Genomic DNA, 24,201 nt, shown 5'->3' on the forward strand with positions numbered 1-24,201 from the left:
TCTGTTGCTTTGGGATGCAGACTTCTAAATATATCTGTCAAGTCCATCTGATCCAATGTCTCATTCAGGGCCTTGTTTCTTTATTGCCCGTGTGTCTAGATGATCTATCCATTTCTGAAAGTGGAGTGTTAAAGTCCCCTGCAATTACCACATTCTTCTCAATAAGGTTGCTTATGTTTATGAGTAATTGTTTTATATATTTGGGGGCTCCGGTATTCGGCGCATAGACATTTATAATTGTTAGCTCTTCCTGATGGATAGACCCTGTAACTGTTATATAATGCCCTTCTTCATCTCTTGTTACAGCCTTTATTTGAAAGTCTAGTTTGTCTGATATAAGTATGGCTACTCCAGCTTTCTTTTGGCTTCCAGTAGCATGATAAATTGTTCTCCATCCCCTCACTCTTAATCTAAAGGTGTCCTCAGGTCTAAAATGAGTCTCTTGTAGACAGCAAATAGATGGGTCTTGTTTTTTTATCCATTCTGATACCCTATCTTTGGTTGGCGCATTTAATCCATTTACATTCAGTGTTATTATAGAAAGATATGGGTTTAGAGTCATTCTGATGTCTGCATGTTTTATGCTTGTAGTGATGTCTCTGGTACTTTGTCTCACAGGGTCCCCCTTAGGAAATCTTGTAGGGCTGGTTTAGTGGTGACAAATTCCTTCAGTTTTTGTTTGTTTGGGAAGAACTTTATCTCTCCTTCTATTCTAAATGACAGACTTGCTGGATAAAGGATTCTCGGCTGCATATTTTTTCTGTCTAGCACACTGAAAATCTCGTGCCAATTCTTTCTGGCCTGCCAAGTTTCAAAAGAGAGATCAGTCACGAGTCTTATAGGTCTCCCTTTATATGTGAGGGCACGTTTACCCCTTGCTGCTTTCAGAATTTTCTCCTTATCCTTGTATTTTGCCAGTTTCACTATGATATGTCGTGCACAAGATCGATTCAAGTTACGTCTGAAAGGGAGTTCTCTGTGCCTCTTGGATATCAATGCCTTTTTCCTTCCCCAGTTCAGGGAAGTTCTCAGCTATTATTTCTTCAAGTACCCCTTCAGCACCTTTCCCTCACTCTTCCTCCTCTGGGATCCCAATTATGCATATATTATTTCTTTTTAGTGTATCACTTAGTTCTCTAATTTTCCCCTCATACTCCTGGATTTTTTTATCTCTCTTTTTCTCAGCTTCCTCTTTTTCCATAACTTTATCTTCTAGTTTACCTATTCTCTCCTCTGCCTCTTCAATCTGAGCCGTGGTCATTTCCATTTTGTTTTGCATTTCGTTTAAAGCGTTTTTCAGCTCCTCGTGACTGTTCCTGAGTCCCTTGATCTCTGTAGCAAGAGATTTTCTGCTGTTCTCTATACTGTTTTCAAGCCCAGCCATTAATTTTATGACTATTATTCTAAATTCACTTTCTGTTATATTATTTAAATCCTTTTTGATCAGCTCATTAGCTGTTGTTATTTCCTGGAGATTCTTCTGAGGGGAATTCTTCCGTTTGGTCATTTTGGATAGTCCCTGGAGTGGTGAGGACCTGCAGAGCACTTCCCCTGTGCTGTGGTGTATAACTGGAGTTGGTGGGCGGGGCCGCAGTCTGCCCTGATGTCTGCCCCCAGCCCACCGCTGGGGCCACAGTCAGACTGGTGTGTGCCTTCTCTTCCCCCTCTCCTAGGGGCGGGATTCACTGTGGGGTGGCGTGGCCATCTGGGCTACTTGCACACTGCCAGGCTTGTGGTGCTGGGGATCTGGAGTATTAGCTGGGGTGGGTAGGCAAGGTGCAAGGGGGCAGGAGAGGCAGGCTTAGCTGGCTTCTCCTTAGGTGATCCACTTCAGGAGGGGCCCTGTGGCAGCGGGAGGGAGTCAGATCCGCTGCTGGAGGTTTGGCTCCACAGAAGCACAGAGTTGGGTGTTTGTGTGGAGCGAGCAAGTTCCCTGGCAGGAACTGGTTCTCTTTGGGATTTTGGCTGGGGGATGGGAGGGGGGATATGGCGCTGGTGAGCGCCTTTGTTCCCCACCAAACTGAGCTCTGTCGTCAGGGGGCTCAGCAGCTCTCCCTCCCTTTTTCCTCCAGCCTTCCCGCTTTCTGAGCAGAGCTGTTAACTTATGACCTCCCAGAGGCTAAGTGGCACTTGCTGTGGGAACACAGTCCGTCAGGCCCCTCTGCTTTTGCAAGCCAGACTCGGGGGCTCTGCTTGGCGGGCGAGCTGCCCCTCTGCCCCGGCTCCCTCCCGCCAGTCCGTGGAGCGCGCACCGCCTCGCCGCCCTTCCTACCCTCTTCCGTGGGCCTCTCATCTGCGCTTGGCTCCGGCGACTCTGTTCTGCTAATCCTCTGGCGGTTTTCTGGGTTATTTAGGCAGGTGTAGCTGGAATCTAAGTGATCAGCAGGACGCGCGGTGAGCCTAGAGTCCTCCTATGCCGCCATCTTCCCTCCAGATATTAACTCTTTAAATTAACAATATATGCGCTTATTTATCTGTGACTGGTAATGTTCCAAGCACTTTCATTATTTTACATAACTTATTCCTGAACGTAGCTGAAATCTAACATTATTATCCTGTGTTTATGTAAAGTAAACAAAGGGTAGAGGATAACCTGGACCCACAGTCACAGTCCAGCTTCAAAGTTTGGGCTCCTAAATTAACAGATATAGGGAGTTGGTCATTGGCAGTGCCTTAATCTGCTCCTGTACATGCATGGATAACTCCTTTAAATCACAGAGCATCATAGCCTGGCCTGATTTTATGGACAATGATGGTTCAATCTTTTGGTATAAATATTCCTCAAATTATCTTTCAGTTACTTTCTAAATCTTTCGTATATGGAGTGCATCTCCCAGAGCTTTTAAGATCCATTTGCATCCTTAAACAAGAAATATTGATTCAATTTTGACTTCCATAACAACAACAACAACAACAAAACTATAAGAAATTTTATTGTATTTTTTTCAGTGATTCACTTTTCTGCATTTTTATGCAGCAGTGATTCTGCGAATTTACATACATACTAATACACAACATTATCATCAGGAAATGTCATGACCTTGAACTATGGGAACGTTCCTTTAATTATCAATATATATATTTTTTTATTTGAGTGTACTTCACACACAATGTTACATTTGTTTCAGGTATATGACATAGTATATCAATAAGTTATCTTTTATGCTATGCTCACAAATGGATCTTCTGTCACCATACACTATTAAAATATCATTGACTATATTTCTTATGTAATGTCTTTCATTCCCTGCAACTTATTCATTCCATAACTGAAAGACTGTATCTTCCATTCCCTGTCACCCATTGTGTCCATTATCCTACAGCTCTCCCCTCTGATAACCATCAGTTTCTTCTCTATATTTCTAGGTATCATACTGTTTTATTTTTGTTGCTGTTTATTCATTTGTGTTTTGGATTCCTTATGTGAAAGAAATTATGTAATATTTGTCTTTCTCAGTCTGACATATTTCACTTATCATAATACCCTAGTGGATCCATCCATATTGTAAAAGGGGAAGAATCTCATCCACTATTATAGTAGCTTACTGTATATATGTATACATATATATGTATATGCATATGCATATTTATACACACACACAAACTATTCCTTTCTTATTCATTCATCTATTGATGGACACTTAGGTTTTTTTCATTTCTTTGTATTGTAAATAATGCTGAAATAAACACATGGGCACATATAAAATAAACAATGGGATATTACCTATAAAAAAGAATGAAATCTTGTCATTTGCAACACCATGGAGTGAGGTACAGAGTAATGTTAGGTGAAATAGGTTGGTCAGAGAAAGAAATACCATATGATTTTGTTCATATGTGGAATTTAAGAAACAAAATAAGTGAGCAAAGGGAAAAGAGAGAGGCAAACCAAGAAACAGACTCTTTTTGTTAATGTTTATTTATTTTTGAGAAAGAGCACTAGTGGGGTAGAAGCAGAGAAAGAGGGAGACACAGGATCTGAGGCAGGCTCCTGGTTCTGAGCTGTCAGCACAGAGCCCAAGGTGGGGTTTGGACCCACAAACCATGAGATCATGACCTGAGCTGAAGTCAGATGCTTAATCAACTGAGCCACCCAAGTGCTCTGAAATGGACTCTTAACTATAGAGAACAAACTGATGGTTACCAGAGGAGAGGGGAGGGGAAAGGTGAAATAGGTGATGGGGATTAAGGAGGGCACATGTGATGAACACCAGGTGTTATATGACAGTGTTGAATCACTATATCATACACCTGAAACTAATGTTACACTGTTTGTTAACTAAAAGGAATTTAAAAAAAACTTTAAAAAATAAAGTCAAATGAAAATTGGAAATAAAAATTAACATAGGGGATCATACAGTGTTTTTGGTTTCTTTGGAGAAATGCATACCAGCAGTGGAATTTAAAAAGTACCAATATTTTTGACACACAGTTGTGAATCCTTGGATTTTTAGTAAATTTATTCAATTAATGGTAATTTAAAATCCTGAAATACACTAGTCCTTGGAACTTCCCCTTATTAGTTTACTGAGTTGGCATGTGTAAACATGCACACACACACACACACACACACACACACACACACACACACACAGACATGCTCACTATACATTTATTTCAGGTGGTCGTATCCCATCAGTGATCTGTTAACTCCATAGTTCTCCTTGGTGATGATGCAGGTGAAATCCAATGGAGAACAACACTTGGGTGGCCAAGCATACTCAACGATCAGATTTTGACCTAGTGGGACTCTTCAGTCAATCCAAGCAACCAACTCTCCTTTGTGCGGTAATTTTTATGGATTTCCTGATGGCCTTGACTGGAAACATTATCCTGATCCTTGTGATATGCCATGATGCCCACTTGACAACCCCATGTACTATTTTATCACCCAGTTGTCTCTCATGGATGTGATGTACATTTCTGTCACTATGCCCAAGATGCTCATGGACCAGGTCATGGGTGTGAATAAGATCTCAGCCCCTGAATGTGGGATGCAGATGTTTCTCTACTTGACACTAGCAGGTTCAGAAGTTTTCCTTCTAGCTGTCATGGCCTATGACCACTATGTGGCCATCTGCCATCCACTCTGTTATCCTATCCTCATGAACCATAGGGTGTGTCTCCTCCTGGTCTCTTCCTCCTGGCTTCTGGGATCTCTGGATGGATTTATGCTCACACCCATCACCATGACCTCCCTCTTCTGCAGATCCTGAGAGATCCATCATTTCTTCTGTGAAGCCCCTGCTGTAATGAAGCTTTCCTGCTCAGATACTTCCCTCTATGAGACACTCATGTACTTATGTTGTGTTCTCATGCTCCTCATCCCTGTGACAGTCATTTCAAGCTCCTATTCTTTCATCCTCTTCACCATCCACAGGATGAAGTCAGCAGAGAGGTGTAAAAGGCCTTTGCCACTTGTTCTTCCCACATGACCATGGTAATCCTCTTCTATGGGACTGCTGTCTACACCTACATGCTCCCCAATTCCTACCACACCCCTGAGAATGACATGATTGTATCTGTCTTTTATACCATACTCACTCCTGTTCTAAACCCTTTAATTTATAGTCTTAGGAATAAGGATGTCACAAGGGCACTAAAAAAATGTTGAATGTAGAATCTGTCAGGAAACTATAAAGTAGGAAATATTTTGTACTGTTTTTTCTGCACTCTACAAATTAAAACTGTAGGATACTATGCCAATGTTTTACCTCAAATTCTGATACCATGATGTGTCATCACCCATTCATCCCTTTCAGTGAAATTGTTTCCCTGTACCAGAAAGCTCTTTATTTTTACACTTCTGCATTCAAAAGATTTTGTACATTTGGATTATATCCATGTTACATTTTTCTGAAGTTTCCACTGAGATCCTGTAGAAGACTGTTCATATTCTTAAGAAATATGTAATAATATATTAGAAATGAAGATCATAAAGTGTGCAACTGATGAGAAAAAGAGATAGAAAGAGGTGATAAAGCAAATGATGTACAAAGTTAAGAGAATCTAGGCAAAAGGTATATGAATATTAATTGTACTGTTATTATTCATACAAATTTTCTGTAAATTTTAAATTACTTAAGAATAAAACATAAAATATAAGACTTTTGGCTATTATAAAAAGTTGTCCTTGGTGCATGGTGGCAGTGTAAGTGACAAGTCTTAGATATCATGCTCATGTTAACATGGCTATCATTACTGCAACAATACATTTGTCAGCCTGCAATTAATTAGGGAAATTCTGGTCTTTAGGTTCCAAACCTCAAAACATCTTGTTACCTCTCTGAAATCATTGTTACATTGTGTTAAAAAGGTACTGTGGGAAAAATATTAACCCCAAGTAGGAGGGCTTAGGGAATTTTTCCAGCAAAATGTAGTATTGAAGCTGAGATCTGAAGTATCCAGCATTTTATACAAACAAGCAGAGGAAGATCATCAAACATTCAATCCTTCATTTATTCAACAACACATTTTATGCTATATTATAATAAAAATAATAACTAAAGCTAAGTGAATTTAACATATAAATAACAAATGTCTACTCTCCCTAAGGATGTGATCCATAGGTGTGGTTTGTGCAAATATTTGTAATAAATAAATACTTAAATTGTTTTAAGGTGCATGTGGAGAGGGTACAGTTCATAAGCAAGCACCAGTTTTACCTATGACATATGAGTTCAGTCAAACAAAGAGGCTTAAAAGAGACCCTAGAGCTCAGTGTTGAATGATGACCAGATGTTACGTTCATATGACTATAGAGGGCTGGGACCATGGATCTTGCTCAAGGACATAATGCCGCACAAAAGGAACATTAGGAGCAAAGTTCAGGTGGTTTACCAAGCAGGAGAGAAATGTTCCAATGGCACCTCCTTTCTGGGTTCACTTTATAGCCCAATTTTTGCCATTTTGTGACCTGGGTATTTACAAATAGTAATAAAATGAGACATAGATTTTTAGAAGAGTGAAATTAATGGGAATCATTTGGAGCAGAGCAACATTGGAAGTATGGAGACCAGGTGTGTGAGGAGAGTAAGCTGAATAGTGTTTACCTAAGTGGAATGGACCATTCCAATTGGAATTAGGGGCTTTGAGGTATAAGCAGGGTTACTTGCTAATTCTTGTATTTTATTATGCATTCTAACGTGGGTGAGATGATATTTTGGAGTGATATATATATATATATATATATATATATATATATATATTCCATAATGATTAGTGATTCTGAACACCTTTTCATGTACCTGTTGGACATCCATATGTCTTCTTTGACATAGTGTCTATTCAGATCTTCTGCCCTTCTTTAAAACAGATTGCATGGGTTTTGCTGTTGTTGTGTGGTGGTAGTGGTGATGGTGGTGGCTATAATTTAGAATTTTGTATGAGTCCTTTATATGTTTTGGATGTTATCCATTTATTGAAAATATAATTTGCAAACATTTTCTGCCATATTTGGTTGCCTTTTCATTTTGTGGATGTGTTCTTTTGTTGTGAAGAAGCTTATTAGTTTGATGTAGGCCTACATATTCAATTTTGCTTTTGGTGTCAAAAAAAAAGGAAAAAAAACCTATCACCAATTCCAATAACAAGGATCATACTGCCTATTTTTTTATCTCTGGAAATTGTATGATTTCCGGTCTTACATTAAAATCTTTAATGCATGTTGACTTAATTTTTGTATATAGTACTGCAAAATAGTGGTCTAGTTTCATTTTTTTGCATGTGACTGCCCAGATTTCCTAACATCATTAATTGAATAGACTATCATTTGTCCATGTTATATTGATGGCTCCTGTGTCATAAAATAATTTACCATGTATGCACGGATATATTTCTAGGCTCTCCATTCCATTCCACTGAATGGTGTGTCTGTTTTTATGCTAATACATACTGTTTGGATAACTGCAACTGTCATATAGTTTGAAATCAGGAAGGATCATGTGTTCAGATTTATCCTTCTTTCTCAAGATTGCTTTAGCTCTTCAGGGTATTTTGTGGTTCCATACAATATTTAGGATGTTTTTGTTTAATTTCTATGAATTTTTACATTGGAATTTTAATATGAATTGCATTTAATATATCCTTCAGGTATTATGGAGATTTTAACAATATTAATTTTTCCAATCCGTGAGCATCATATCTCTTTTCATTTATTTGTTTCTTCTTCAATTTCTTTCATCACCATCATAAGGTTTTCAGTGTACAGATCTTTCAACTATTTGTTTAAAGGTGTTCCTTGGTATTTTATTCTTTTTGATGCAATTATAAATGGAATCTTCCAATCCCTTTGTTATTAGTCTATAGAAATGAAACGCATTTTTGTGTCTTGATTTTGTATCCTGTAACTTTATGAATTTATTAATTCTAACAGATTTTTAAGTTACGTCTTTAAGTTTTTGTATATATATCATGCTGTCTGCAAATAAAGGCAGTTTTACTTCTTCCTTTCAAACTTGGACAACTTTCATTTCTTCTTGCCTAGTCACTCTGGCTCAGACTTACAACACTATGTTGAATAAAAGTAATAAGAGCGAGCTTCTTTGGTTCCTGATCTTAGAGGAAAGATTTTAGCTTCCTATCCTTGAGTATGATGCTAACTGTGGGCTTGACATGTTTAACCTCTATTATGTCAAGATAAATTTCCTTTATATCCACTTTGTTGAGATTTATCATAAATGGATGTTGAATTTTGTCAAATGCTTTCTCTACAGCTATTGAGGTTATTGTATGATTTTTATCCTGCATTTTTAAAATGTGGTTTCATCATGTTTATAAATTTTTGGAAGATTAAGATTAAACCATCTTTTAATCTCTGGAATAAATGCCACTGGATTATGATGTATCCATATATTTTTGTATATTGTATTTCCATGTCATTTGTCCCTACAATTTCAATATCTTTTTTTTAATTCTTCTTTGATCCATTGTTTTTTTTTTCAGTAGGATATTGTTTCATCTCCACATACAGGTGGATTTTCTAGTTTCTTTTTGTAATTGATTTTCAGTTTCATACCATGTGGTCATAAACAATGCTTGATATGATTTCAATCTACTTAAATTTTGTAAGCCTTGTTTTGTGTCCTAACATATGGTTTCTCCTGAAAAATATTCCACATGCACTTGAGAAAAAATGTTTATGTTGTTTTTGAATGAATTGTTCTGTATATATCTGTGAAGTCTATCTGACCTAATGGGTTATTTAAGGCTAATGTTTCCTTATTGCTTTTCTGTGTGGATGATCTAAACATCAATGAAAGTTATTAGGGATCCTTGACATAATTTTATTATTGTTTACTTCTCACTTTAGGTCTGTTAATATTTGCTTTATATATTTAAGTGACCCTGTTTTAGATGCATATTTTTACAGTGTTTTATTATCTTGTTGGATTAATCACTTTTATGATTTAGGATTTATCATTTATCATTTGCAATGTCCTTTGAGTCTTTGTACAGTGTTTGTTTTAATCTGTTTTGTCTTATAAATATAGTTTTCCCAGTTTTCTTTACTTTCCATTTGCATGAAATTTTTTTTTTTACCCTGAAAGTTTTTGTGTCCTTATATCTGAGGTGAGTCTCTTATAGACAACTTATAAATGAATCTGTCTCTTTTTTCCCTATCTGTTCAGCCACTCTACACTTTGGTTTGGAGAATTTAGCTCATTTACATTTAAACATATTTTGTTAATTGTTTTCACACTGGTTGGTAGTTATTCTGCTTGGGGGGGTGTGATTTGATTTTTTTTTTCAGTGGTATGCTTAGATTCCTTTCTCTTTTTAATTTTTTTATCATTTATATGTCCTGCTTTGCAATTGCTTTAAGGCTTACAAAAGAAACTTTTATATAAATAGTCTATTTCAAATTCATTTCAACTGAAGTTTTAACGCATTCTAAAACTGTACACTTTTATCTTTCTCTCAAATTTCTTATGCTTTTGATGTCACAATTTACATCTTTTTAATTTTTTTTTTAAATTTTTTAACGTTTATTTATTTTTGAGACAGAGAGAGACAGAGCCTGAATGGGAGAGGGTCAGAGAGAGAGGGAGACACAGAATCTGAAACAGGCTACAGGTTCTGAGCTGTCAGCACAGAGGCTGACACGGGGTTCAAAATCATGGAGCACAAGTTCATGACCTGAGCTGAAGTCAGACACTCAACCGACTGAGCCACCCAGGTGCCCCACAATTTACATCTTTTTATCTTTGTATTCCTTAGCAAATTATTGTAGCTATAATTATTTCTTACTATTTTAGAATTTTAGCCTTCATACTAGCTGATGATTAACTCACCATCTTTATAATAGATTATTCTGAACTTTGGTATATTATTTTTACCAATGAAGTTATACTTTAAAATTTTTTCCTATTACTAATTAGTACTCTTATTTCATGTAAAGACTCACATTAGCATTACTTCTAAGGTTTGCTTGTGGTAACGAAGTACTGTAAACTTTGTTTAACTTTTAAGCTTGTCTTTTGTTCAAGTCTTTAATCAATTTTGAAATGATTTTTATAGATGATGTGAAATACTTGTCCTTTATTATCTTTTGTTATGTGTATATTTAGTTTTACCAACACAAGTTGAAGAGACCATAATTTCCTGTGTGTATTCGTAGCTTTGAAATCAAAGATGAGTTATATGCATGGGGTTATATTCTTAGAATCTCTTCAATTCATCAAAGTGCCTCTTTTTAATATCATGTTGTTCTTGTTTCTTTATTTAGTTTTATTTAAATTCCAGTTAGTTAACAATACAGTGTAATTTTAGTTTCAAGTATACAATTATAGTGAATCAACCCTCTTTTAAAATTTATTTATTTAAACTCAGGTTAGTTAAAATACACTATAGTTTTGGTTCCAGGAGTACAACCCAAGGATTCATCACTTGCATATAATCCCCCATGCCCAGCCCAACCAATGCCACACTTAAATAAAACACTCAGTGCTCAGGGCGCCTGGGTGGCTCAGTTGCCTGAGTGTCTGACTGCCACTCAGGTCATGATCTCAATTTGTGGGTTCAAGTCCCGGATTGGGCTCTGTGCTAAAATCTCAGAGCCTGGAGCCTGCTTTGGATTGTGTCTCCCTATCTGCTCCTCCCCCATTAATGCTCTGTCTCTCAATGCCTCTAAAACTAAATAAAAGTTAAAAAAATAAAATAATAAAATTAAAAAAACACCCAGTACTCATCACAACAAGTACACTTGGCCTTGCAGCTGAAGTTTACCAACATTCATAGAAAAATTTATACAAATCCTTTTAAACTCTTTGAAAGCATAGAAGTAAAAGGAATACTTTCAAAATCATTTATACAGCCAGGGTAAGTTTAATACAAACAAACAAACAAACAAACAAAAAATAATGACACCACAGGAAGAGAAAACTACAGGCCAATATGTATAATGATGGAAACTTTGTATATACATATATATGCATCACAGATGGAAACTTCTCAATAAAATTCTAAAAAAAACTAAATTCAACAACCAACAAAAATATTATAAACCAACGATTTATCCTTGGGATGTAAGGTTGATTTACTATCTACAAAACAAACAATGAGATAAACCACACTAAGGTAATAAAAGTAAAAAGCATATGATTATTTGATTAAATGCAGAAAAGACATTTGGCAAAGTTTACGGTCTATTCATGATAAAAATTCTGTACAAAATAGATATAAAAATTTCCTTAGCACAATGAAGACAATTTATGGAAAGCCAACAACTAACATCATAATCAATGGAGAAAAGCTAAAAGTTTTTTGTCTCAAATTTTGAACACTGGAAGGACATTTATTCTCACCACTTATATCTAACATCTTGTTAGAATACTCAAAAGAGCAATCAGATAAAAAAAAAAGAGGCCAAAGACATCCAAATCAGAAAAGGAGATATAAAATTATCTCTGATGCAAATGACATTTTTCCATGTGTAGAGAATCTTAAATACTCTTAAAAAAAAACAAACAACTGTTAGTTCTAACCAAATTCAGTAGTTGTTTCAGATTACAAAGTGAAATTACAAAAACTGTTGCATTCCTTTATACTAGTGATGATCTACCCAAAAAGGAATCAAGAGGTCAACCCTAATAGAAAAAATACTTAAGAATATATTTAACTGAAGACTTGAAAGGCCTGTACACTGAGACCTGTGGAACATTAATTGAAAGAAATTGAAGAGGAGATAAATACATGGAATGGTGTCTCATGCTCATAGTTTGGATGAATTAATAGAGTTAACACATCCATACTATCCAATGTGCTCCACAGATAATGCAATTTCTACCAAATTTCCAATGACAGTTTACACAATGGAAAAATCATCTAGAATTTTTATGGAACCACAAAAGATCCTGCATAGTCAATGCCCTCTTGAGAAAGAGGTACAGATTTAGAGGTATTGTGCTTATTTTTTTTTTAATTTTAATTGTCTTATTTTACACAGAGAAAGATGATGAGTGGGGGAGAGGGCAAAGGGAGAGAGGGAGAGAGTACCAAAGAGGCTCCATGCTCGTGCTGAGCCCAACACAGTGTTTAATCTCATGACCTTGGGATCATGACCTGAGCCAAAATCAAGAATTAGACCCTCAACCAACGGATCCACACAGTCACTCAGAGGCATCATGCTTCTTGATGTCAAAGTATATTTTAAAAATGTAGTCATCTAAACAGGATGATACAAACATTAAAACAAGGGAAATAAAACAGACCATAAAAAAGGAGATCCAATAAATAAACCCAAGCATATACGATCAGCTATTTTTCATAAGAACACAAAACACATAATTACACAATGGGGAAGGGATAGTTTCTTTTCTTAATGGTACCAGGAAAACTGGATATCCACATTTAAAATAATATAAGTGGACTCTTACCTTACATGATACATAAAAACCAACTTATGCAAAATAAGTCAGAGAAAAAAATACCATATGATTTCACTCATATGTGGAATTTGAAAAAAAAATCATAGGTGGAAAAATGGGAGAGGCAAACCAAGAAACAGACTCTTAACTATAGAGTGCAAACAAATGGTTATCAGAGGGGAAGGGGTGGGGGGATATATTATAGTGGTGATGGGGATAAAGAAGTTCCCTTGTTATGATAAGCACTGACTGTTGTATGGAAGTATCAAATCACTAAAGTGTACACTGAAAGCTAATATTACACTGTATATTGACTAACTAAAAAGAAAATAAAAACTTGGGGAAAAAGTAATAAGATACATATAAATAAAAAAATTCAATACCCAAAAACAAATAATGCAATGGGAATAAGAAATGACTAAATATTTTTCCAAAGAAGATGTACAGAAAGCCAAAACAAACACATGAAAAGATGTGTCTTTCTCTGAGTAGTTTCATGTAGCATAATACACTATAGATCCATCTTCATCATTGCAAATAGCAAGATTTCATTACTTTTGATGGCTGAGAAATATTCCATTGCTTATATATTTTTTAACTTTTTTATATTTTAATTATTTTTTTTATTTTTTTATTATGAAATTTATTGTCCAATTGGTTTCCATACAACACCCAGTGCTCATCCCAACAGGTGCCCTCCTCAATGCCCATCACCCACTTTCCCCCCCCCCACCCCCCATCAACCCTATTTATTCTCAGTTTTTAAGAGTCTCTTATGATTGGGCTCCCTCCCTCTCTAACCATTTTTTTTCTTCCCCTCCTCCATGGTCTTGTGTTAAGTTTCTCAGGATCCACATAGGAGTGAAAACATATGGAATCTGTCCTTCTCTGTATGACTTATTTCACTTAGCATAACACTATCCAGTTCCATCCACGTTGTTACAAAAGGCCATATTTCATTCTTTCTCATTGCCACGTAGTATTCCATTGTGAATATAAACCACAATTTCTTTATCCATTCATCAGTTGATGGACATTTAGGCTCTTTCCATAATTTGGCTATTGTTGAGAGTGCTGCTATAAACATTGGGGGACAAGTGCCCCTATGCATCAGTACTCCTATATCCCTTGGATAAATTCCTAGCAGTGCTATTGCTGGGTCATAGGGTAGGTCTATTTTTAATTTTCTGAGGAACCTCCACAGAGCGGCAGCACCAGTTTGCAAGAGTGAGGGTTCCCAATTCTCCACATCCTCTCCAGCATATGTAGTCTCCTGTTTTGTTCATTTTAGCCACTCTGACTGGCATGAGGTGATATCTGAGTGTGGTTTTGATTTGTATTTCCCTGATGAGGAGCGACGTTGAGCATCTTTTCATGTGCCTGTTGGCCATCTGAATGTCCTCTTTAGAGAAGTGTCTATTCATGTTTTCTGCCCATTTCTTCACTGGGTTATTTGTTTTTCGGGTGTGGAGTTTGGTGAGCTCTTTATACATTTTGGTTACTAGCCCTTTGTCCGATATGTCATTTGCAAATATCTTTTCCCATTCCATTGGTTGCCGTTTAGTTTTGTTGATTTCTTCCTTTGCTGTGCAGAAGCTTTTTATCTTCATGAGGTCCCAATAGTTCATTTTTGCTTTTAATTCCCTTGCCTTTGGGGATGGGTCAAGTAACAAATTGCTGCAGCTGAGATCAGAGAGGTTTTTCCCTGCTTTCTCCTCTAGGATTTTGATGGCTCCTGTCTCACATTCCAGTCCTTTATCCATTTTGAGTTTGTTTTTGTGAATGGTGTAAGAAAGTGGTCTAGTTTCATCCTTCTGCATGTTGCTGTCCAGTTCTCCCAGCACCATTTGTTAAAGGGACTGTCTTTCTTACATTGGATACTCTTTACTGCTTTGTCAAATATGGTTGGCCATACTTTTGTGGGTCCATTTCTGGAGTCTGTATTCTATTCCATTGGTCTATGTGTCTGTTTTTGTGCCAATACCATACTGTCTTGATGATTACAGCTTTGTAGTAGAGGTTAACATCTGGGATTGTGATGCCTCCCGCTTTGGTCTTCTTCAATATTACTTTGGCTATTCAGGGTCTTTTGTGGTTCTATACAAATTTTAGGATTGCTTGTGCTAGCTTTGAGAAGGATGCTGGTGCAATTTTGATGGCGATTGCATTCAATGTGTAGATTGTTTTGGGGAGTATTGACATTTTAACAATATTTACTCTTCCAATCCATGAGCATGGAATATTGTTCCATTTCTCTGTGTCTTCTTCAATTCCCTTCATAAGCTTTCTGTAGTGTTCAGTATATAGATCTTTTAAATCTTTCTTTAGGTTTATTCCTAGGTATTTTATGGTTCTTGATGCAATTGTAAATGGGATCAGTTCCTTTATTTCTCTTTCTGTTGATTCATTATTGGTGTAGAAACGTGCAACCGATTTCTGTACATTGATTTTGTATCCTGCGACTTTGCTGAATTCATGTATCAGTTCTAGCAGACTTTTGGTGAAGTCTGTCTGCTTTTCTACGTCGAGTATCTTGTCATCTGCAAAAAGTGAAAGTTTGACTTCTTCTTTGCCAATTTGGATGCCTTTTATTTCATTTTGCTCTCTGATTTCTGATGCTATGACTTCCAACAGTATGTTAAACAACAGTGGTGAGAGTGAACATCCCTTTAGTGTTCCTGATCTCAGGGGGAAAGGTCTCATTTTTTTCCCCATTGAGGATTAGTCCCCATCTGTGGACTTTTCATAAATGGCCTTTGTGATGTCTAAGTATGTTCCTTCTATTCCGGCTTTCCTGAGGGTTTTATGAGGAAACGATGCTGTATTTTGTCAAATGGGTTTTCTGCATCTATCAACAGGGTCATATGGTTATTATCTTCTTTTATTAAAGTGATGTATCAAATTGATTTGCGAATATTGAACCAGACTTGCAGCCTGGGAATGAATCCCACTTGATCATGGTGAATAATTCTTTTTATGAGCTGTTAAATTCTATTGGCTAGTATCTTCTTGATAATTTTTGCATCCATATTCATCAGGGATATTGGCCTGCAGTTCTCTTTTGTTCTGGTCCTCTGTCTGGTTTGGGAATCAAAGTAATTCTGGCTTCATAGAATGAGTCTGGAAGTTTTCCTTCACTGTCTACTTTTTTGGAACAGCTTTGGAAGGATAGGTATTAACTCTAATGTAATGATTTGGTAGAATTCCCCAGGGAAGTCATCTGGTCCAGGACTCTTATTTGTTGGGAGATTTTTGATAACTGATTCCATTTCTTCAGTAGTTATGGGTTTGTTCAAATTTTCTATGTCTTTCTTTTTGAGTTTTAGTAGAGTGTGGGGGTTTAGGAATTTGTTCATTTCTTCAAGGTTGTCCAGTTTGTTGGCATATAATTTTTCATTGTATTCCCTGATAATAGCTTGTATTTCTGAGGAATTGGTTGTAATAATTCCATTTTCAATCACGATTTTATCCATTTGGGTCCTCTCTCATTTTTTTTTTTTTTGAGATGCCTGGCTAGAGGTTTAGGAATTTTGTTTATTTTTTCAAAAAAAAAAACCCAGCTCTTGGTTTCATTGATCTGTTCTACTGTGTTTGTTTTTTTTTTTTTTTTTTGTTACTATATTGTTTACTTCTGCTCTGATTTTTATTACTTCTCTTCTTCTGCTGGGTTTGGGATGTCTTTGCTCTTCTGCTTCCAGTTCCTTTGGGTGTGCTGTAGATTTTACATTTGGGATTTTTCTTGTTTCTTGAGATAGGCCTCGATTACAATGTATTTTGCCTCTTAGGACTGCCTTCGCTGCATCCCAAAGGATTGTTGTGTTGTCATTATCATTTGATTCAACATATTTTTAAATTTTTTCTCTAATTACCTGGTTGATCCATTCATTATTTAGTAGGATGTTCTTTAACCCTCATGCTTTTGGACGTTTTCCAGACTTTTTCCTGTGGTTAATTTCAAGTTTCATAGCATTGTGATCTGAAAGTGTACATGGTATAATCTCAATTCTTTTATATTTATTGAGGGCTGTTTTGTGACCCTGTATGTGATCTATCTTGGAGAATGTTCCATGTGCACTTTAGAAGAAAGTATATTCTGCTGCTTCAGGATGTAGGATTCTAAATAAACCTGTCAAGTCCATCTGATCCAGTGTGTCAATCAGGGCCATTGTTTCTTTATTGATTTTCTGTCTAGATGATCTATTCATTGTTGTAAGTGGAGTATTAAAGTCTCCTAAAATTACCACATTCTTACCAATAAGATTGCTCATGTTTGTGATTGTTTTAAATATTTGAGTGCTTTCAAATTTGGTGCATAGACATTTATAATTGTTAGGTCTTCCTGATGGATAGACCCTGTAATTATTATATAATGCCTTCTTCATCTCTTGTGACAGCCTTTAATTTAAAGTCTAGTTTGTCTGATATAAGTATGGCTACTCCAGCTTTCTTTTGACTTTCAGTAGCATGATAGATGATTTTTCCATCCCCTTACTTTCAATCTGAAAGTGTCCTTGGGAATAAAATAAGTCTCTTGTAGACAGCAAATAGATGGGTCCTGTTTTTTATCCATTTCTATACTCTGTGTTTTGATGGGAGCATTTAGTCCATTTACATTCAGTGTTATTATTGAAAGATATTGGTGTTGAGTCATTGTGTTATCTGTAGGTTTCATGCTTTTAGTGATGTCTCTGGTGCTTTGTGGTCCTTGCAACATTTCACTCACAGGGTCTCCCTTAGGATCTCTTGTAGGGCTTGTTTAGTGGTGATGAATTCCTTCAGTTTTTGTTTGTTTGGAAAAAGTTTTATATCTCCTTCTATTATGAATGACAGACTTACTGGATAAAGGATTCTTGGCTGCATACTTTTCCTGTTCATCACATTGAAGATCTCCTGCTATTCCTTTCTGTCCTGCCAGTTTTCAGTAGATAGGTCTGCTACTGCCCTTATGTGTCTACCCTTGTATGTTAAGGCCCATTTATCCATAGCTTTTTTTCAGTAATCTCTCTTTATCGTTGTATTTTCCAGTTTCACTATGACATGTCGTGCAGAAGATTGATTCAATTTACATCTAAAGGGAGTTCTATGTGCCTCCTGGATATCAATGTCTGTTTCCTTCCCCAGTTAGGGGGAAGTTCTCAGATATGATTTTTTCAAGTATACCTTCAGACCCTTTCTCTCTTCTTCTTCTGGAATTCATATGATACTGATATTGTACCTTTTGATTGCATCATTTAGTTCTCTAATTCTCCCCTCACGATCCTGGATTTTTTTATCTCTCTTTTTCTCAGCTTCCTCTTTTGCACAATTTTCTCTTCTAATTCACCTAGTCTCCCCTCTGCCTCTTCAATCTGTACTGTGCCTATATTTTATTTTGCACTTCGTGTATAGAATATTTTTAAAATTCATCATGACTATTTGTTAGTTCTTTGATCTCTGCAGAAATAGATTCTCTGCTGTCTTTTATGGTTTTTTCAAACCCAGCGATTAATCATATAACTACTATTCTAAATTCTTGTTTGGTTCAGTATTGCTTATATGTGATTTGATCAATTCTTTATCTGTCACTTCTTCCTGGATTTTTTTTTTTTTTGAGAGGAATTCCTCTGTTTCATAATTTTGGTTAGTTTTCTGTCCCTTATGAGTTTTAAAAGCTTGTTATTTGCTTTGTACCTGTGGCACTGCTATATTAAACGGGGGGGGGGGTCATACACCGTCTGGGGCCTGGTCCTTCAGGAGGTGTTTTTTTGTAGAGGGTTACTTGCTCTCTGTTGTTGTTGCTTTCGCTATTTTATTTCCCTACTCATAGTGATGTTTTGGACTCTCTAAAAGGTGTGCTTTGATTTGTTCCTTGAAATAGCCCTATAGCCCTTCAGGTTGTCCTGGTGTCTCCCTGGTAGACCTAGTTTCTTTTCTTCTCAGACTTTCAGGATTCAAAGTCCTTTAGCTTCAGCCCTTCTTCGTTTGAGATACATGAGAAGTATGGATCCCCCACTCTCCCACCATATTGGCCCCTCCTCTATTATTTTTTTCTTCCTCCAATATGACAAAAATGAAGAAATTCACCCCAAAAGAAAGAACAGGAAGAAATGACAGCTAGAGACATAATCAACACAGATAGAAGCAAGATATCTGAACAACAATTTAACCAAGATAAAAATTCTAGCTGGTGTTGAAAAAAAACCTAGAATCATTTTCTATGGAGATAAAAGAATTAAAACCTAGTAAGGACAAAATTAAAAATGCTATAATCAAGATGCAATCTTGAATGGATGCCTTGACAACAAGGATGGACAAAGCAGAGCAGTAAATCAGTGACATAGATGATAAAATTCTGGAGAATAATGAAGGAAACAGAAAAGAAAAAAAAACAGTGAACCTAAGGCAAAAGAGCACAACATAAGAATTAGATACCTCAGTGTCTTTTTAAAAAGGAATAACATCTGAATCATAGGGTTCCCAGAAGATGAAGAGCGAGCAAGAGGGGTAGAAGTTTTATGTGAGAAAATCATAGCAGAAAGCTTTAATAATCTGTGGAGAGACACAGACCTCAAAATCCAAGAAACACAGAAAACTCTCATCAGATTTAAAAAAAAAAAGAAACCAACCATCAACAAGGAATATCATAGTCAAATTCACAAAATATTCAGACAAGGAAAGAATTGTGAGAACAGCAATGGGAAAAGTCCTTAACCTGTAAGGGAAGACAGATCAGTTTGCAGCAGACCTATCCACAGAAATTAGGCTAAAAAGGAGTGGCAGGATATATTCAATGTGCTAAATCAGCCAAGAATTCTTTATGCATCAATGTTGTCATTCAGAATAGAGGGAGAGGTAAGGATTTTCCCATACAAACAAAAACTAAAGGAGTTCATGACCACTAAACCAGCCCACAAGAAATTTTAATAGGGACTCTTTGAGGGGAGAAAGGACAAAATGAAACAAAAGTCCAGAAGCAAGAAACTAGAAAGGCCCAGAGAACATCACCAGAAACACCAACTCTACAGGAAACACAATGGCACTGAATTCATATCTTTCAGTACTCACTCTAAACGTCAATGGACTAAACACTCCAATCAAAAGACATAGGACATCAGAATGGATAAGAAAACAAAAACCCATATATATGCTGCTTACAAGAGACTCATTTTAGATCTAAGGACACCTACAGATTGAAAGTAAGGGGATGGAGAACCATATATCACGCTAATGGTTGCCACAAGAAAACTGGAGTAGCCATACTTATATCAAACTCAATTTTAAAATAAAGACTGTAACAATAGATGAAGAAGGGCATTATATCAAAATTAAGCACTCTATCCACCAAGATCTAACAAATGTAAACATTTAAGCCCTCAAATGTGGAAAACATTTGGATGTATAAATCAGTTAATTTCAAACATAAGGAAATACATTGATAATAATACCATAATATTAGGGGACTTCAACACCACACTCATAGGATTGGACAGATCATATAAGCTGAAAATCAACCAGGTAACATGACTTTGAATGACACATTGGACTGGATATGTGGATGCAACAGATATATTCAGAATATTTCATCCTAAAGCACCAGAACACACATTCTTCTTAAGTGCACATGGATCATTCCCCAGAATAGATCACATACTGAGACACATATCAGCCCTTGACAAGTACAAAAAGATTGAGACCATACATGCATATTTTCAGACCACAACGCTATGGAACTAGAAATCAACTACATGAAAACATTTGGAAATACCATTAATACTTGGAGATTAAAGAATACGCTAATAAAGAAAGAACAGGTTAGCCAGGAAATTAAAGATGAAATTGAAAAGTATATGAAAGCCAATGAAAGTGAAAATACAATATCCCAAATACTCTGGGATGCAACAATGGCAGTCATAAGAGGGAAGTATATAGCAATTTAGACCTTCCTAAAGAAGGAAGAAAGGTCTCAGATGCACAGCCTACCCTTACACCTTAAAGAGCTGGAAAAAAAAACAGCAAACAAATGCCCAAAACAGCATAAGACGAGGAATAATAAAGATTAGAGCAGAAACCAATACAATCAAAATCAAGAAATCAGTAGAACAGATCAATGAAACTAGGCACTGGTTGAAAGACTTAAAAAAATTGATAAACCCCTATCCAGATTGATCAAAAAGAAAAAGGAAAGAACTAAAATAAATAAAATCATGAATGAAAGAGGATAGATTACAATGCAACCAACACTACAGAAATACAAACAATAATAAGAGAATATTATGAGCAATTATATGTCAGAAAATTCGGCATACTGGAAGAAATGGACAAATTCCTAGAAACATATAAACAACCAAAGTTGAAACAGGAAGAAATAGAAAATTCAAACAGACCTATAACCAGTAAAGAAATTGAATCAGCAAAGTCTCCCAACAAACAAGAGTCCAAGGTCGGATGGCTTTCCAGGGGAATTCTACCAAACACTTAAAGAAGAGTTAACACCAGTTGTTTTAAAGCTATCCCCCCCAAAATAGAAATGGATGTAAATCTTCCAAACTCATTCTACTCAGCCAGCATGACCTTGATACCAAAACCAAAGACCCCACTAAAAAGGAGAATTATAGACCAATTTCCCTGATGAACAGGAATGCAAAAATTCTCAACAAGATAATAGCCAACTGGGTTCAACAATACATTAAAAGAATTATTCACCATGATCCATTAGGATTTATTCCTGGGATGAAGGATTGTTTCAATATCTGCAAATCAATCAATGTGATACATCACATTAATAAAAGCAAGAATAAGAACCATATGATCCTCTCAATAGATGTAGAGAAAGTATGTGACAAAATACAGCATCTTTCTTGAGAAAAACCATCAAGAAAGTAGGGATATAAGGATCATACCTCAAGATCATAAAAGCCATTTGTGAAAGACCCACTGCTAATATCATTTTCAACAACTAATAACATTTTCTCAGGAAAAACTGAGAGCTTTCCTCCTGAGGACACGAGCACGACAAGGATGTCCACTCTCACTACGGTTATTCAACATGGTGTTGGAAGTACTAGCCTTAGCAACCAGACAACAAAAGGATATAAAAGGCATCTAAATCAGCAAGGAGGAAGTCAAACATTCACTCTTCGCAGATGACAGGACTTTATGTGGAAAACCCAAAAACTGTAACTCAAAACTGCTAGAAATGATAAATGAATTCAGCAAAGTCCTGATATAACATTAACATACAGAAATTGGTTGAATTTTTATACACCATTAATGAAGCATCAGAAAAAGAAATCAAGGAACCAATCCCATTTACAACTTCACCAAAAACAATAAAATACCTAGGAATAAGCCTAACCAAAGAGGTAACAGATCTATACACTGAAAATTATAGAAAATTTATGAAAAAATGAAGAAGATGAAAACAATGTAAACATTCCATTCTCATGGATTGAAAGAATAAATATTACTAAAATGTCAATACTATCCAAAACAGTCTACATATTCAATGGCAATCCCTATCAAAATAACATAAGCATTCTTCACAGAGCTAGAAGAAACAATCCTAAAACCTGTATAGAACCAGAAAGGACCCCAAAAAGCCAAAGCAATCCTGAAGAGGAAAACCAAAGCTGGAGTTATCACAATTTGGACTTCAAGCTGCATTACTAAGCTGTAGTCATCAAGACAGTGTGGTACTGGCACAAAAACAGACACACAGATGAAGGGAGCAGAATAGAGAACCCAGAAATGGACCTACAAACGTAGGGCCAACTAATCTTTGACAAAGCAGGAAAAGATATCCAATGGAAAAAAAGACAGTCTCTTCAGCAAATGGTGTTGGGAAAACTGGACAGTGACATGCAGAAGAATGAACCTGGATCACTTTCTCACACCATACACAAAAAAACTCAAAATGGATGAAAGACCTAAATGTAAGACATAAAGCCATAAAAATCCTAGAAGAGAAAACAGGAAACAACCTCTTTGACCTTGGCTGCAGCAACTTCTTACTTGACATGCCTCTGGAGGCAAGGGAAACAAAAGAAAAAAAAAATGTACTATTGGGATCTCATCAAAACAAAAAGCTTCTGCACAGCAAAGGAAACAATCAGAAAAACTAAAAGTCAATCGATGGAATGGGAGAAGATGTTTGGAAATGACATATCAGATAAAGGGTTAGTACTCAAAATCTATGAATAACTTATCAGACTCAACACCAAATAAACAAATGATCCAGTGAAGAAATGGAAAAGACAAGAATAGACATTTTTCCAAAGATGGCTAACAAATACATGAAAAGATGCTCAACATCACTCATCATCAGGAAAATAACAAACCCAAACCACAAGGAGTACCACCTCACACCTCACACACACCTCACACACACCTCAGAATGGCTAAAATTAACAACTCAGGTCACAACAGATTTCATTGAGGATGCGAAGAAAAAGGAACAATTTTGCACTGATGGTGGGAATGAAAAGTGGTGCAGTCTCTCTGGAAAACAGTATGGAGGTTCCTCAAAATTTAAAAATATAACTACTTTACGATCCAGCAATTGTAGTACTAGGTATTTATGCAAAGGATACAAAACTGCTGATTTGAAGGGGCTCATGCACTCCAATGAGTATAGCAGCACTATCAATAATAGCCAAAATACGGAAAGAGCCCAAACCAAATGTCCCATGAAAGGACCACATCTTCTTTATATAACTATGTGTGTGTATACATATATGCAATGGAATATTACTTGGTGATCAAAAAGAATGATATTTTGCCATTTGCAACAATGTGGATGGAGCTAAAGTGAATTATGCTAAGCGAAAAAGTCAGTCAGAGAAAGACAAGGATCTTATGATTTCACTCATATGTGTAATTTAAGAAACAAGACAGAAGAACATAGGGGAAGGTACAGAAAAAATAAGATGAAAACAGAGGGGCAGAAAAACCTTAAGAGACTCTCAAACACCGAGAACCTACTGAGGGTTGCTGGTGGGTTGGTGGGATGGGCTAAATGGGTGAGGGACATTAAGGAGGGCACTTCTTGGGATGAGCACTAGGTGTTATACATAAGTGATGAATCACTAAGTTCTATTCCTGAAATCATAATTAGCCTATATGTTAATGAACTTGGATTTAAATTTGAAAAAAAGAAGAAAAGAAAATACAGTAATTATCCTATTTGACTCCAAATAGATGGCCTGATATTTAGTCCCCAGATATTCTGGGAATTCTCAAATTACTTGTATAATCTTATATTTTTTCCAGAATACATAAATATTGATCATGCTTACCAAATTTTGAAATATATGAGTATATTTTTCATTGTATTTACTTATATTTTTCAAACAGTAAT

At 36.1% G+C, this 24,201-nt stretch overlaps 1 pseudogene; it reads left to right on the plus strand.

Moving 5' to 3' along the window:
* Positions 1 to 4,689: 4,689 nt before the first annotated feature.
* On the plus strand, positions 4,690 to 5,614 carry LOC106974757 (olfactory receptor 2T29-like; annotated as a pseudogene).
* Positions 5,615 to 24,201: the final 18,587 nt, after the last annotated feature.

Source organism: Acinonyx jubatus, chromosome A1 (assembly GCF_027475565.1).
Source record: "Acinonyx jubatus isolate Ajub_Pintada_27869175 chromosome A1, VMU_Ajub_asm_v1.0, whole genome shotgun sequence".
Lineage (NCBI taxonomy): Eukaryota > Metazoa > Chordata > Mammalia > Carnivora > Felidae > Acinonyx > Acinonyx jubatus.